Below are 18,091 nucleotides of genomic sequence, written 5' to 3'. Positions count from 1 at the left end.
ATAATAATAAACACATTCTTGAAGTTAAAACAAATAAAAAAGCTTTATTTAAAATTAGAAATAATGCCTTAAATCTTCACTCCCTGTCTTTTTTCCGTTTATCTTTCAAAGTATGTATTGCTTTTCCATTTACAGTACATAATAGCTCAGCTGTATTATTAAATATGAGAAGACTTTTATACAACTCTTTATACAGAATATTAATTTTAATAGATATCCTATATTAATTCAAATTTATATCACATCTGGAGTGTTAACTTTCATCATGGTCCTTGATGGTACTCAAACGTTTTCCTCTGGATGAGGGAATGAATCATTTCTACACACTAACTGTTATCCTTTTAGTAGATAAAAACAGACTTTTTTTTTTAAAGAACTGAATTGTGTCTTATAAAGATAAAACCAAGTATATTCTCTTTAGTTCAAATAGCTAAATGGCAAATAACTAAATGTAAACTAAACTTTGCATCATGATATGTATATTTATATATTTAAGTATATTGACTTAGTACAACTAAGTTTAGAAGTACCTATGATATACGAAGGAGAATACTTACCTGAAAATCAGTCAAAAAAAGTTTAGCGACAGTACTTTTAAAATATTGAGATGATATTTTTTGCTTTGCCAGTCTGCAAGTCAGAGGATGGCTTCTTAAACACTGGGGATGATTTAGAGATGAGATAACTCTGCCTCTAGATATACTAGGGGATTTCTCAACTCTGGCTGTAGACTTCAATTCAATTGTGATTCTGTGTTACATTATATAGTAAGACACTATTTCCACAGGCCTATCAATTTCTTATAAATTTGACATCTTCAATATTTCATTGTTTTCCTTTTACCTGCTTCACTTAATCTTTTCTGTAGTGTGCTTTATTTTCCCAGAGGTCCTTTTGATCCTTAAATATTTATAGACTTTCTCTACTACCTTGGAATGTCATTACCAATCAGATACCTGTTACTTCCTCCTATTTTTCTTTGTACCTTCTTTTTAATAAGCCTCTGTAAATGTTTTCTTTCCAAGTATGTTAGTCTGTTAATTAGTTTGTAGAATCTCCTATTTAAATTTCTGCTCATTTCCTGCCCCAAATCATATGGTAATTATAACCAGCAGCTCGTTAGTAGAAGGACTTTTGCCTACCATCAGTTTCCTGAGTTTTCAAATATTATGGGTTTGGTTCATATGTTTATAAGTTTATGCCTTATGATTCAGTGTTTTCTTTAAAGTTTCTATGTAAAAGAGTTTTTTATCTTTCCTTCTTTGGCTCCTGATATTCAGTTTCCACTCTCCTATAAATTATGCATGTATTTATTTCTTTGTGCATTTATTTTCACATCAAGAGATACTCCATTATCATCAGTGTTGCTGCAGCCATAGATAGAAAGAATATAAGTTCCATAAGGGAAAGCATTTGGTCAGCCTTATTTACCTGGTACAAAATCAGTTTTAATAACTATATTTTATAAATAAATGAATGAAAGAATAAGTTTAATTCCAAAATACATATCTTCAAAATAATATTTAACTAATTTCTTATGTGGTCTTTAGGCCTAACTCTGTTTGAGTCCAGCTTCAAAAGTACAAGTGGATTTTTGGGCATGAGCAGAAAGGATTCTAGCTGTGGGCCAGTGAGTTCTTACTTCAAATCTTGACCTTGCATTGAATAGCTGTGAAGCTCTAATACTTTGGCCACCTGATGTGAATAGCCAATTCACTGGAAAAGACCCTGATGCTGGCAAGGATTGAGGGCAGGAGGAAAAGGGGGCAATGGAGGATAGGATGGTTGAATTAGCATCACCGACTCAATGGACGTGAGTTTGAGCAAACTCTGGGAGATAGTGAAGGACAGGGAAGCCTGGCGTGCTGCAGTTCATGGGCTTGCAGACAGTTGGACATGACTTGGCAACTGAACAACAACTGCCTTAGGCAAATCTTTTAACTTCCCTGAGCCAAAGTTTAATAGGGAAGAAGAGGATAACTATAACTTCCCTTCAGGATGGTTTTAACAGATGTGAAAAAAGTTGTAGTGCCCAGAAAAGATGCAAAATGTGTAATATTAGCTTTTATGTTTTACACTGTGAAATAATGTGATCCATGTAAATCAGCACACAGATTTGAAGAATAACTAATTGTGAAAATATTGGCTTCAGAAATTGTTCACTATTGCTTAATATTCTAATGATGTATTTTCTATGTTTTGTCTACATTTTCTTTCCTTTCTTCCCTTTTTATTTCTGTATCTCACTTCATTTGCACAAATTTCATCACCTCTGAAACTTAAGAAAATGTTCTTCCTTAGCTCATCCTCTTATTTCTTCAGTTCTGTAATAATACTGGTATTAGTCAGGCATTGGTTGCAAAATGATGTGTTGCTCTAAAGTATTCAGTGAAGGGATTTGATACAAAGATTAAGTGCTTTACTGAACCACTCTGTGAGGCTGAGGTAGTGAAATTCAGGGGAAGAGGCCACTAGCGCTTTGATTAACTACAATCTTTTAGAGAGTCATAAAATTGCATAGGCCATAGGAAACCACCAATAATTTTCAGTACTGTTTGTATCCTCAAAGGTGATGATTTGTAGGGAAATGCCCAGTAGCTGCTGTAAAAAACCCATGTCTGCAGAAGCCCACTCCTCTGTCCAGCACCACTAGGGAAGCCATAATAAATTTTCAGCCTTTCCTTGGCTCACTCATCTGATATAAGACTCTGAAAAATGTGATCGATACCCAGTCTTTTGGCCCCTGTGATACAGTGAGGGAGCATGGCAGGAGGAATGGAATTGAGTTGCTAACAGACAAACCAGCACAATTTCCCTGTATATGATTGTTCATTCTTATTCTGATTTCTCAGGCATGCTCTTTCTAGTTTGAATTCTGATCTCCAGTTCTTCCCGTTATTGCAGTAATGATGTCTGATGTTTCGATAAAGAGGTTTATTCATGTTTAGCATGCATGCTGCTATCTCTGTGAATCTTTCTATCTCATTCCTCTCAAAAACTTACCCTTTTGAAAAATGTCTGTTGACCAGAGGTAGGCAAACTAGGGCACACAGACCAAGCCTGCTGGTTGTTTTGAAAAAAAAAAAAATATATTGCCAGTCACACCCATTAGTTTCCCTGTTGTCAGTGGGTGCTCTCACACCCCAGTGTTAAATATTTGCAACAGAGGCTAGGAAGCCAAAACTATCTAGCCCTTTATTGAAAAAAAGATATGAGAAGAAAGGGACCACCCTGTGTGGCTTTTCTCCTTTATTTGCCGATTGAATTTCTTTCATAATCAGTTCAGTGAGTAAAGACTTTCTGACCTCATGGTTATACAATGTCATCAAACTGCAGGTACTGGTGTGGAACTCTGTCCACATTCTTAAAAATAAAAATGTCATGTATCCAACACAAAAGAGTTCATTGAATCAAAACTGATGCATTAGTTCCAAATCTTCCTCTTATGCCAGGGATTGTTACTTTAGTTACATTCTCCAAGTATCTGTTTTCTAATAGTGCATGATGCCAACTTGAGTCTCTTTTTCATATTCTTACAGGTTATTGCAAGATATTGAATATAGTCCCCTGTGCTATACAATAGGTCCTTGTAATCTGTTTTATATATAGTGGTGTGTATATGTTAATCACAGTCTCCTAATGTATTCCCCTTCCCCTTTCCCCTTTAGTAACCATCGTGGTACATTTTTAAATCTATAATATGTTTGTAAGTCTATTTTTCTGCGAGCAGTTAGGCCTCAAATCTTACTAGCAACTTGATCACGCTGGTGACTTTTGGGCCATGAAGACGTGTAATAGCAAAGCCTTTTCATTCTTTGCTGCCTGAGGATTCACCCACATCTTTCCTCCTGTGTCTTCTGTATCTTTTTCTGCCTTTGAAGTCATTGTTTAAATAAAAGAGAATTGAGGAGAAGAGAGGGAGAGAGCAAGCCCTAAAGACTTTTTTTTATCAGCTATTATCAATTGCTGTTTCTTATCAGCTATTATCAGCTATTTCTCATTCATCATCTTCAGTTGTCTTTTTAATCTTATAAAACAGAATGCTTTCTTCTGGAGCATTGTAAGTTGTCTCTGGGTAGTGCTTTATTCTTGTATGACCTCTTCCTTTGCTCATCACCTTCGCTCTTATTCTACATACTTTGCTCACTTGATCTTTGATTTCTACTATTTTTGCTCCAATTCTTATAATTTCTTAACCTCTATTTTTAAAACTCTTCTCTCCTCATCATTAAATGATTCTGTGGATAGAAGTATTCATTTTGTTATGGTGTTTCAATATTCTTCATCCCTGGAGTATATTTCTTAGACCATTTTAACTTGCTTCTTCACAATCTGGAATCTTTAAAGGGATATAATAGTTCATTCTACCTCTTGAATATGCATGTATATATATTAAATTATCTCCTTGCCCAATAGTAATTTATTCCCCATCCACAGTTTTGACAAATGTATGAATTTTTGAGAAATTAATTTAACCATTACTAAGACATAGACTTATACTTTGCATTCTAGTATGTCTACTTTTACCTACACATTTCTGCAAGTATCCTGAAGACATCCCCATCTATATCTGTTTTGTCATAAATCTGATAGCAAATATCTCCATATAACATTTCAAATCCTATATTCTTATGAAGTGATTCTAAGTATATTTTGTTGGATAACTTCCCATTATTTCCAGCCTTATCTTTTTGTGGGACAACATTGGAAGCCCTTTTGAAGACATAGTCTCAGTGAATCACAGATATTAAATGCTTCCTTCTTTTATATTTCTTTAGATGTAGGACAGCTGCATGTATAAATGTGACATTCCCTAATCCCTAATTCATTTTCATGATTATATATCTTTCATTGAAGATCTTGAATTATTAACTATCTTCACCGATGAAAGTCCATGGTAGCATTGTTCATGTCTCTTTAACCCCTATGAAATTAGCTTTTATTTACATTCTCAAATGTGGTAGCTACTAGCCGCCTGTGACCATTTAAGTTTAATGAAAATTCAGTAAAATTAAAAATTTGGTTTTTTAGTTGAACCAATCACATTTAAAGTGCTCAATATCTACTTGTGGTTAGCAGCTACCACATTGGACAGTGTAGATACAGAATATTTCCAGTATCATGGAAAGTTCTATTGGATACTTTAAATAGTTGAGAATTTAATTGCTTCATTTGCTGTATGTTGTTCCCAATTATGTTAAGCCCTTCCTTTTTGTACTAAGATTGTATAAATTTGGCTCCTCTTTTTATCAGTATCCATGGACTGTAACTTTAGTGGTCATTTGCTCTTTGTATTACGTACTCTTATTTCTGCCCCTCTCCACCCAGTGTTTGTCATTTAATTCAGTAAAATTCCCTTTTCTTGCTTTCACCTTTCTGTCTGTTCCTTTGACCAGTAATGTGCATCAAAATCACTTGGAGGGTTTGTTAGAACACAGATTGAAATCTCCCACCCTGCCTCCAAATTTCTGATTCAGTAAATCTGGGATGGGGCCCGAGAACTCGGATTTCTGTGAAGTTTCCAGGTGCTGTTAATGCTACTAGGCTGGAGGCCATCTCCTTGACAACTCCTGCCTAAGGAAGGCTTCTCCTTCCCTCCGCCTGCTTTCTTGTGCACAGAGCCGTTCTTCATACACTCCTGACACTTCGGTATTTTTTCTATGTTGTTTATTCATAACTTCTTCTGTGTTTTTTTTTAAATCACCCTGTATTTACCCCATAACTTGAAATCTGTCTTCCTTAACTTACCTAAGTCTCCCGGCCTTGTCCCCTGCCCCCGTGTTCTTGCTTTTCTCTTCTCCAGGAGACTTTCAACATTGTATGTGTACAAATGTTTCCAACTTTTACTAAATGAACTCATACTTAGTCACCTTTTAAAAACAATGTCACTGTATCTAAATTTTGTTCCTGTGTTTGACCCTTTTCCACACTAGTTTCTAGAAGAGTTTTTGTTTTCATGCTGTATTGGAACTGACATCAAGCTTTTTATTTTCTAGCATTTGAATGATTACATATGTGTACCCTGGATTCATTCCAGTTGAATTAATAAGCAGATCTCAGTTTTATTTCTTGCCAGACTGTAATGCTCATTCCCTGTGAAGCAACTCTTTAGGATTCAGCCTAGTATTATTAAAGAGGAACCTCTAGAGTTAGAAAATCTCTTTCATATTCTGCCTTTGCTTCTCATTTTTTTCATCTGCATAATAGGCTGATATTAGCATCTGTCTTATAATATCATTGAGAACAGCAAATGAAGGAAGGTACTTACCATGATGCCTGGTTCATGGTAAATATTAAATCTTGGTTATTACTAATGTTGTTAGACAATCATACCTTCCTGTGAGAAAAATTATTTCTTTCCCTTTCCTTTCTTTATCTTACAGAAGATGCAACAGACGTATTAGCAGATAAACTTGCAAGAAAGATTTTCCTAATCTTTATTTGACTTTTCCGTTATTTTTTTTTATCTTTTCTTTATTTGTCTCAGTTTTTCTAGCCTTTACCTTTTTTTTTAAACTCACAATCAGTTTACCACTGACACAAAACAACAATAAAATAAAAATACAAACATACAATGGAATTCCTAATTCCCATAGTTCCAAATGATCTTAAAGCTTTACTTTCTATCACAGCTTGCTTGCTTTCAAGTCTGCACTCCACAGTGGTACAGATCATTGACTACCGTTATATTTGTAATTAACCAAGTGAAGCAGATAGAGCCAGAATTAGTATGCTTTTTTTTTTTCCGATCAGGAAATTGAGGCCCAAATGACAGACATGACTTCTCAGTGATAGCATAGTTTTGGAATGTAAAAAAGGCTAATATTCATGGCTATGCAGGTGGTGCACTTCAACTTGAAGTAGCGCCTCAACGTTGGAGGCACCACTGATTTTTGATATATTAAGATGGTTTCTGGTAGTGTCTAGAGGAAAGTCTATTTGCAGTTTGTCCAAAGGTGCCATAGAGACTCTCACTGGTCCTGAAAACTCAACACACACAGGCAGCTTGCAGTTTAGTCTTTAATCACTGTTTCACACAATGTAGATTCATATTTTCCCTTTTCTAATTTATTGTATCTTCTTATCTTTTATCAATCTCTTTCTCATTCAGCAATGCATTTTTTGGTCATATAGAAAAATCTTCACTTTACAGTTCAGTTAGGAAGGCAAAATGAAAACATATAAAGCTTTGAAAAGCCAGGCAACTATTATTGCACGTGATACATTCTAGACTAAGTGGGATAACTGATATAAATGTGGGGTATGATTAGGGAGCTCATTTGTTCACGTGAGATAGCTAGAGCAAAGATGAAAGTGACTCGGTATATTGCAGATGTCACTGCAGGAGACCATGAGAACCTGGATTGGTGTTCCACAAGTTAATAACGTGGATGAATGGGTTTGTATAAGGGGTTCATGGCAAGAGTTAATTGTAAAAGTTTGTATCTGGTTAACTAAGAGAACAAGAGGAGAAAAAGATGACACTGTTTTTGCATCTACATAACTGGTATGGTGATGGTACCATCAGGAGAAATAGAAAGATAATAGAATAGATTTCAGAAGAAAATATTTGAGTGAGTTGGGCATTTAGTAGAAATTTCATCTAGGTGATAGAAAGATGTGACAGGAAATTGGAAGTCAAGTTAGAGATGGAACAAAATAATACAGGTAATTCAATAGAAATGTGCTTTTGAAAAATATCAGAGGGGTACAGTTGTTAAAGAACAAAAGAGAAAGGCTAGTACTGTGAAAGTACCACAGATAGGGGAACTCCTGCAGGTAAGTAGGAACTTGATTATGATCAAGCAAATGATTTGAGACTGGGATTTTCAAGTAAAAAAGAATGCTCAGGATTGCTGACTATTCCTCATAAATTAAAATAAGGACTGTTGCAGTATTTCCTGATATTCCCCCTGGTGATTGTCATAACTTATTTTTTATTATAGCTTGCTATTTACTGTCAATTAAAACCCTCACGAGAGCTTGTCATTTTAAGAGATTTCACCAAAACTTTCTTTTTTATATCTCTCCTTCAGTCTTAGATTCTTAAATGCTCTCCTTTTCTAACCCAAATTTCTTTCTATGAAATAAAGGTTTAATTTAAAAGTAATGCCTTTCACTCTACATAAAAATATACTTTCTCCTTATCCAGGAAGGCAGATATTTTTGTTTGTTTTTTTTAAGAATCACGAGGTTTCATCAGCCCCTCATTATCTCATGCAGGAAGGAGCTCTGAATGCAGTGCTCTGTGTCTTCAGTTAAAAATGAAGGCAGAGCATAAATTGAGACAATTTGATCACCAGTAAGAGTAACAACTACAGTGAACTGGGACACATCAAGTGTTTTAAAACTCATGAGTTCATAAACGTACTTAAAAAAAAGATACCTCATTAGTCATCATTAGAGGTTTCTAGGACCTCAACTCATTTGAAAAGAGAATAAGAGAAAGAAACACACATTTGACCTGCCTTTTCTGTACCAACTGTATTTCAGATGACCAGTTGGAAATAACAAAAATATTTTTTAAGAATAGTTTCAGCCAGTAAATGCAGAGAATATCATCATTTTTCCGCCCATAATGAAATGATCAACTTGCCGCTAGGAAGTATTTTTACCTACTTTTTGAAGTATTGCTGTCCTCTAGATCTTTTATGCCTAGCTTCATTAGCTACCTTACCCTAATTTTTCATGAGGTATTAAAAATCATTTTTTATGATTTTAGGACTCTAACTGATTAAAAATTTAATAATTTTTGAAGATAAAATTTAAATATTTTAATCTTCACTCCCTTTATGGGCTTGCAGAATGGGAAATATGAAGTCATAATGAAGAAAAGAAAAGTCAGTATCACATGACTTTATGATAGTATGATCTTCATTATTATTTAGTGAAAAACTACAAATGCTGTGTTCATATATTACATATTACTATAACCAAATACAAATCAGAAATGTTAATAATTGGAAACTAAGAGAATAACTAGTGTGTAAAGTCCTAGATCTAGTATCTAACTCCACTGACCTTGGTTTTTACTGTATCATACAACAAACCTTAAATAACCACAGAAAAATGAATAAGAAAGGATTGTTGAAAGTAGGCAGATCATACAACAAAAAGAGTCAGCTATAGAACATTATATGATCCAATAAAGAACAAACTTCATATTAGGTTGGTGACTGTCAAAGTGCCTGCACTTTCTTCAGACCTAGGTGAACCATCTCTTTTTCCAGGTCAGATGGTTGGGTCTTAAAAGCAATAATAAAAAGTTTAAGTTTTAGCTCTGTAAGACTAATTCTCATAAATAAAATACTATAAAATGTATGAAAGTAAAAATTCTCTCTTTTGTTCACATATACTTTAATATATTAAGAAAACTATAGATCCAAATTCTTAATTTAAAATAGTATTTTTGTGAAATGAAAAAGGACATACTCAGGTTATAGCCTCGATAGTGTAGTTGTAGGAATCAGTAATACCTGAGTTTGAATCATGGCTCTGCCATGTAGTAACAAGTTCCCTTACATTTCTAAACCTGTTTCCTCATCCTTAAAATGAGTCTAAAGATGGTAGCAACTCTTAAGTAAATGTCAAAATAAATAAAAAATATACATAAGTTTCGTAGCATAGTGCCTAAATTTGTAACACTTAAAACATGAATATTATGTTTAACATCTATGATCATGATTAATTAAAATTTTTAATGTGAAGAAGTATAACAAAATTCAGTAGAAAATAACATGGTTATCAGTTGCTGATCTATGAATGGAAGAGTATAATTAAAAGATATAAAAGAGAAAAAGATATAAAATATGAAATTATAAAATCTGGGAAGAAGGAAGAAAAGCATAGTTTTTAGAATGTGTTCAAACTTGTTCAAATGTTAAGTTGATACCAACTTAAAGTAGACTGATACAGGCCATTGTATGTGAACCTAATGGAAAGCACAAAGCAGAAACCTAGACGAGAGAATACAAAAAATAATAAGGAATCTAAATATAATACTAAAGAAAATCATTAAATCACAGGGGAAGAGAGCAAGAGATGAAGGAGGAAAAAGAGAGGAACAACAAAAACAACCAGAAAATACTTAGCAAATGGCAATAAGTATTGACACACGCCTGCTAAGTTGCTTCAGTCGAGTCTTTTTGCGACCCTGTGGACTGTAACCCGCCAGGCTCCTCTGTCCATGGGATTCTCCAGGCAAGAATACTGGAGTAGGTTACCATGCCCTTCTCCAGAGAATCTTTCCGACCCAGGGATTGAACCTGCGTCTCTTTTGTCTCCTGCATTGGCAGGCAGGTTCTTAACCACTATCACCACCTAGGAAGTATTGATATATTTGTTGTTCAGTCGCTGAGTCATGTCCAGCTCTTTGCAACCCCATGGACTGTAACACACCAGGCTGCCTGTCCTTCACCATCTCCCGGAGCTTGCTGAAACTCATGTCCATGGAGTCGGTGATGCCATCCAACCATCTTGTCCTCTGTTGTCCCCTTCTCCTCCTACCATCAATCTTTCCCAGAATCAGGGTCTTTTCCAGTGAGTTGGCTCTTCACATCAGGTGGCCAAAGTACTGGAGCTTCAGCTTTAACATCAGTCCTTCCAATGAATGTGCAGGGTTGATTTCCTGTAAGACTGACTAATTTGATCTTGCAGTCCAAGGGACTCTCAAGAGTCTTCTCCAACACCAGAGTTTGAAAGCATCACTTCTTCCGTGCTCAACCTTCTTTATGGTCCAACTTTCACATCCGTACATGATTACTGGAAAAACCATAGCTTTGAGTATATGGACCTTTGTTGGGCATAGTAATCTCTCTGCTTTTTTTTTTTTAATTTTATTTTATTTTTAAACTTTACATAATTGTATTAGTTTTGCCAAATATCAAAATGAATCCGCCACAGGTATATATGTGTTCCCCATCCTGAACCCTCCTCCCTCCTCCCTCCCCATACCATCCCTCTGGGTCGTCCCAGTACACTAGCCCCAAGCATCCAGTATTGTGCATCGAACCTGGACTGGCAACTCGTTTCTTACATGATATTTTACATGTTTCAATGTCATTCTCCCAAATCTTCCCATCCTCTCCCTCTCTGCTTTTTAATATGCTATCTACATTTGTCATAGCCTTTCCTCCAAGGAGTAAGTATCTTTTAATTTCATGGCTGCAGTCACACCTGCAGTGATTTTGGAGCCCAAGAAAATGAAGTCTGTCACTGTTTCCATTGTTTCCCCATCTATTTGTCATGAAGTGATGGGATCAGTAATTACTTTAAAGATAAATATGTTAAATTCTCCAATCATTGGTGATTGGATTAAAAAACAAGTCTCATGTTACCAGCAAGAGACCCACTTCAGATATAAGGACACAAAAGAACTGAAAGTGAAATGATGGAAAAAATATAGTATGCAAAGGAAAACTAAAAGAAATCTGGTAGACCAGAAAAAAATAGACTTTAAAGCAAAGATGGTAGTAAAAGACAAAGAAGGTCTTTATATAATGATAAAGGTATAACTCCAATTAGATAATATTTATAAATATTTATGCACCCAACATAGGAACATCAAAGTATATAAAGCAATTATTAAAAGACCTAAACACCAATACAGTAGTACTGCTGCTGCTGCTGCTAAGTTGCTTCAGTCGTGTCCGACTCTGTGCGACCCCGTAGACGGCAGCCCACCAGGCTCCCCCGTCCCTGGGATTCTCCAGGCAAGAACACTGGAGTGGGTTGCCATTTCCTTCTAGGGAACTTTAATATCCCACTTAGATCATCCACACAGAAAATCAGTAAAGAAGCATGGGCCTTAAATGACATATTGGATTAGACGGATTTTATAATACAACACACACATATATATATAACATTCCATCCAAGAGCAGCAGAATACACTTTGGTCTCAATGTGGAGATTAAACAACATGCTACTGAACAACCAATGGGTCAATGAAGACAGGGTAAATTTAAAAATACCTTGAGACAAACGAAAATGAAAATGCAACATTACAAAACCTGTGAGATGCAGTGAAAGCAGTTTTGAGATATTCAGAATGATACATGCTTACTTCAAGTAAGAGGAAAAATCTCATATAAATCATCTAACTTTAAACCTAAAAGAACTAGAAAAAGAAAATGAAGCCCAGAGCTAGTAGAAGGAAGGAAATAAAGATCAGAGGGGAAATAAATGAAACAGAAAAAGAAAAGTGAAAGGAAGAGCTAGTTCTTTGAAATGATACAAAATTGTCAAGCCTTTAACTAGACTCAACAGCAACAACAAAAGAGGGCTCAACATAAAAGGAAGAAAATATAATGCAGCAGGGATTTCCCTAGCAGCCCAGTGGTTAAAACTCTGCACTTCCTGTGCAGGGGACTCAAGTTTGATACCTGGTTGGGGAACTAAGATCCCACATGCCACACTGTGCAGTACAGACAAAAAAAAAAAAAAAGACAGCATACTTCTTGGCAGAAATAATGTAAATCAGAAAATTATAGACCAGCATCTTTAAAGTGCAAGGGAGAATGACTATTTTGAATTTTGTAACCAAGAAAAATATTTTTCTCAGTTGAAGGTGAAATATAGTCTTTGCAGAAACAGAAAACCTAAAAGAATTTATTACTGGTAGACCTGTCCTACAAGAAATGTTAAAGGAAATCCCTCAGATAGGAATTGCTACCAGATGAAATCTTGCAACTACTAGGAATAAAGAACATCAGGAAAGGTGGTTACATAGATAAATGTATGAGTATTTTTCTTATTATTTAGATAATCTAAAATTATAATTGGGAGTTTAAAGTCAAGATATATAAAAAAAAATATTTGTGGCTTTTTATCCTAAACAAGGAGTGTGCTTAGTCACTCTGTTGTGTTTGACTCTTTGCGACCCCATGGACTATAGCCTGCCAGGCTCCTCTGTCCATGGGGATTCTCCAGGCAAGAATACTGGAGTGGGTTGCCATACCCTCCTCCAGGGGATCTTCCCAACCCAGGGATCGAACTCAGGTCTCCTGCATTGCAGGCAGTTTTTTTACAATCTGAACCACAAGGGAATCCCCAATAAAATGAGAGGTATTGAATAAAATCAGAATTGAAAGATACAACTAATACCACAGAAATACAGATTATAAGAGACTGCTATGAACCATTATATGCCAATAAGTTGGACAATCTGGAAAAAAAGTGTAAATTCCTAGAAACATACACTCTCCCAAGATTGAATCATTAAGAAATAAATCTGAATAGACTAATTACTAGTAAGGAGATTGAGTCAGTACAGGCATCTCTCTCTTTTTTTGTTTGTGCGTTTGCTTCACTTTAATGTGCTTCACAGATGCAGCATTATTTTACAGATTTAAGGTTTGTAGCAGTCCTGCATTGAGCAAGTATATTAGATCCATTTTTCAAACACTGTTTACTCATATATCTTTGTCATGTTTTGGTGGCTTCCCCAGTGGCCCAGGCCCAGTTGTAAAGAACCTACCTGCAATGCAGGAGACACAGGAGATTCTTGAGTCGCTCCCTGGGTTGGGAAGATGCCCTAGAGGTGGGCATGGCAACCCACTCCAGTATTCTTGCCTGCAGAATCCCATGGACTGAAGAGCCTGGTGGGCTACAGTCCATAGAGTCTCAAAGAGTCAGATATGACTAAAGGAACTGAACACAAATGTATGCACACATTTCACATTTTGGTAGTTCTTGAAAACTTTTTCATTTCATACTCTTTCATTTTATATTCATTATGATGATCTTTGATGTTACTATTGCAGAAAGATTTTGACTTGATGAAGGCTCAGATGATAGCTAGCATTTCTTGGCAATAATGTATTTTTACTTAGGTATGAATATTATTTTTCAGACATCATGCTTTTGCATCCTTAATAGACTACAGTATGGTGTAAACATTACTTTTATATGCACTGGGAAACTTAAACATTGGTGTCTCTTTGTTTCAATGTTTGCTTTATTGTGGTGGTCTGGAACTGGACCTGTAGATATGCTTATAATTAAAAATACCTCCCATCAAACAAAAGCCCAGTCTTCACTGGTGAATCGTACAGAATATTCAAAGAAGATTTTATACTTATTCTCATACTTTTCCAAAATATCAAAGAGGAAGGAATGCTTGTAAACTTATTCTGCGAAGCCAGTATTACCTTGAAACCAAAACCAGACAGTGATACTACCAAAAAAGAGAAAATTACAGGCCATTATCCCTGATGAGCATAGACACCAAAATCGTCAAGAAAATAATAACAAACTAAATTCAGCATTACTTTAAAAGAATCACATATCATGATCAAATAGGCTCTGTTTCAGGGGTGTAACAATGGTTCAACATCCACAAATCAATCAATGTGGTATACCACATTAATAAAATGAAGGATAAAAATCATAAAGTCATCTCAATAGATGCAGAAAAAGCATTTGACAAAAATCAATATCCATCTGTGATTGAAAAAAAAACCTCTCAACAGCTTGATTCATGTAACCAAACAGAAGAAAGACACTATGAAAGAGGCCTTATGTATTACAAAAATGAGGGACTTCAACAAAATCAATAGTCACTCTTCATGTCACTTTTGAATTCTTAGTCAAGTTTTCCCTGTTTTATCAGGGAACATGAACATGAGTAACTCCATTCTAGAATCCTCATGTCTTCCTCTTCAGAGAAGAAAAGACTTTCCCTTCTAAATCTAATTAGCAGAATTCCAGAGAAGAGCTCTGTTGGACATTTGAGTCATTTGCTTATTCCTGGACCAGAATGTAGTCAGGGCTATAAGTAGCCCAGATTGCATCAGTCCAGGGATGAACCATGAGAGTCTGTTATAAGAAGAAGTGAGTGAAAAAGTATTGGCCAGAGAAAAGCAATGATTGTCATGCTACAAATAATCCCACAAGGCATTTAGCCTTTTCTACATTGATGAATATTTAAAGATTTTCTAATATTTGATCTTACACTTAGTACTCTGAAGATGGTCCTTGTGCATGAAGCTTTGTTGAAATTTTTATTGGTTTAATGTTTCAGGACATTTTAGAATTGAAGTTATTTTGTGCGATCATATGTCCATCTTTAAGGCTTTTAATACATAGATTGGAACCATAGCTTTCATGCCCTCAACATATACTGATTCAGCTATGTCTCATCAGAAATCATCAGAGACAAGAGAGATCAAGAAAGCAATAGTGGAGAAAGAGTTAGCAAGAGATAAAAAGAGTGAGAAAAGTAAAGTCTAGTTCAGTAGGTGGACTGCACTTCCCTCTAAGTCAGTGACCTTAGTCTTGGCAGGGAACAGCATGAGTGAGGATTTTCTAATCCTGTGTCATCTCAGTTCTCCTTGTTGGCATGCCCCCTCTTAGTGCAAGATTATGCTTAGCTGAGTTTCATTCTACTGATTAAAGTTAGATTTTCTTTTTCTGTGCAACATGGATCCTAAACACATGCCAACCACTTTATCTAGTACTCCACCAAAAGAAACAGCAATCTGTTCAACACTAGAGGAAAACCTGGCTGATTTCTACTTATCAAGTCTGCATACTCTATTTTTAAAACTAATTGAAATGGTTTCTCAAGGATAGTTTTGAGCAGTTCTGATTTTCACCATCCACACCAACTTTGAAGCCTAACCCCCAAGTAAGATGCAGCTCTGCTATATTGCTAAATTATTGTTATCAGATAATTTATACCAATTTGTATTCTCACTAGAGGGTATGCAAAAGCACATTCCACCCCCTTCTTTCCTATTCTTGGTAAGAGTGCCCTACAGTTAGTTTGAAAAAGGTCTAATTAATAGAAAAAGTACAAGTTAATATAATTAAAATAAAGAGTTGCCCATCCCGTTTTGTTTTTATGAAACACTGCAGTGAGACTGCCGCTAAATCACAACTTCTCTAAATCGATGTAAAATAAAATTGTTGATCTCTTTTCACCTGGTATAGGCTAGAACCAAGATGCCAGTAAGACTGATTTATTTTTTATTGGGGTCAGATCATCAGACATACTCAAGCATCTTATTGTATTATGCTAAAATTATTTTAGAAAGTCTGGGAAAGATGTATTCTTTAATATGTTGCATTAATGTACCTAAAGTTACCTCATGTCCATCAGGCTACTTTTAATGTGCTGAAAATGTCAGCATAATATAATCTCCAAAGTCAAATTTAATTCTAGTTTTTTCCCTAAAAATTTAATAGACTTCAGAAAGAAACTTGACAGTGCAAACCACTGATGCTTCAGTCATATATTAATTATATTATGAAAATCCTTGTATAAATTGGTCCACTCTAAGGTAGCATTTGATAGCTTCTCTCTCTAGTTGGTAAGGTTAGTTTGCCCTTCTGTAAAATTCTCTGCTCTTACGAGGATCTTACCATTTAGAGCAGAATACTGGGGTATCCTTTTCATTTGTGAAAGTGAAAGTGAAGCCGCTCAGTCGTGTCCGACTCTTTGCGACCCCATGGACTGCAGCGTACCAGGCTCCTCCCTCCATGGGATTCTCCAGGCAAGAGTACTAGAGTGGGTTGCCATTTCCTTCTCCAGGGGATCTTCCTGACCCAGGGATCGAACCCGTGTCTCCCGCATTCCCGGCAGATGCTTTAACCTCTGAGCCACCAGGGGTTTCATTTGTAGGTGACTCTAAAAGGGTAATTATTTTTGAAGATAAGGTGGGTTTGCTTCAGTAGAATATTTATTGAACTAAATAAACTAAAGTAACATAATGAATAATTCATTTTATGATACTTTAAATACTAAAGTGGTAAAGGCAAGGAATGGTTTACTTTTAAAGTAAGGCATACTAATTTTCAGTTATTCTTTACCTATCAGAAGTTTTAACATAGCACATACTGTCATACCTCAGAGATGCTGTGCATTCGGTTGCAGACCACTGCAGTGAAGCAAGTAGTGCAGTAGAGAGAGTCACTCAAGTTTCTCATTGCATGCAACAGTTATGTTTATAGGCTTCCCAGGTGGTGCTAGTGGTAAAGAACCCGCCTGCCAATGAAGGAGATGTAAGAGACACAGGTTCGATCCCTTGGTCGGGAAGATCGCCTGGAGTAGGAAATGGCATCCCATTCCAGTACTCTTGCCTGCAGAATCCCATGGACAGAGGAGCCAGACGGGCTATGGTCCATAGGGTTGCAAAGCGTCGGACATGACAGAAGAGACTTAGCACACACATAATGTATTAGGTGTTCAACTTGGGCAGCGAGGAGATCAAACCAGTCAATCCTAAAGGAAATCAACCCTAAATATTCATTGGAAGGACTGATACTGAAGCTGAAGTTCCAATACTTTGGCTACCTGATGCGAAGAGCTGAGTTATTGGAAAAGACCCTGATGCTGGGAAGGATTGAAGGCAAGAGGAGAACTGGGCAACAGAGGATGAGATGGTTAGATAGCATCCCCAACTCAATGGACATGAGTTTGAGCAGACTCTGGGAGATGGTGAAGGACAGGGAAGCCTGGCATGCTTCAGTCCATGGGATCTCAGTGTTGGACTTGACTTAGTGACTGAACAACAACAGCAAACATTATATCTAAGTAATGGATGTACCTTAATTTAAAAATACTTCATTGTTATAAATGCTGTTATCTGAACCTTCAGCAAGTTATATTTTTTTAGTGGAGAGCTTTAAAAACCACGAGAGTTACCAGAATGTGACACACAGTTATGAAGCAAGCAGATGCTTCTGGAAAATGGGATGGGTGGTAGACTTGTTCCACACAAGGTTGCCACGAAGCTTCAATTTGTAAGAAACACAATATTTGTGAAGCACATTAGAATGATGTATGCCTGTAGTTCAATAAAGCTGAAATAAATAAAAGGACATAGATGACAAAGTTTTCTTTTAGAAGAGACAAAGAAAACATTTCCTCCTTACCCTAGTCCACCTCATCTCCCATCTTGAGCTCCAAATATACCTACTGTCTCTACCGTCATCTGAAGTATGTTTTCTCTTTGTGGTAAGGAAAGTATCATATTGGGTTCAGTTCCATTCAGTCACTCAGTCGTGTCCGACTCTTTGTGACCCCATGAATCGCAGCACGCCAGGCCTCCCTGTCCATCACCAACTCCCGGAGTTTACTCAAACTCAT

The sequence above is a fragment of the Bos taurus genome, chromosome X, assembly GCF_002263795.3.
Source record: "Bos taurus isolate L1 Dominette 01449 registration number 42190680 breed Hereford chromosome X, ARS-UCD2.0, whole genome shotgun sequence".
Classification (NCBI taxonomy): domain Eukaryota; kingdom Metazoa; phylum Chordata; class Mammalia; order Artiodactyla; family Bovidae; genus Bos; species Bos taurus.
Note: the sequence above shows the minus strand (reverse complement) of the source record.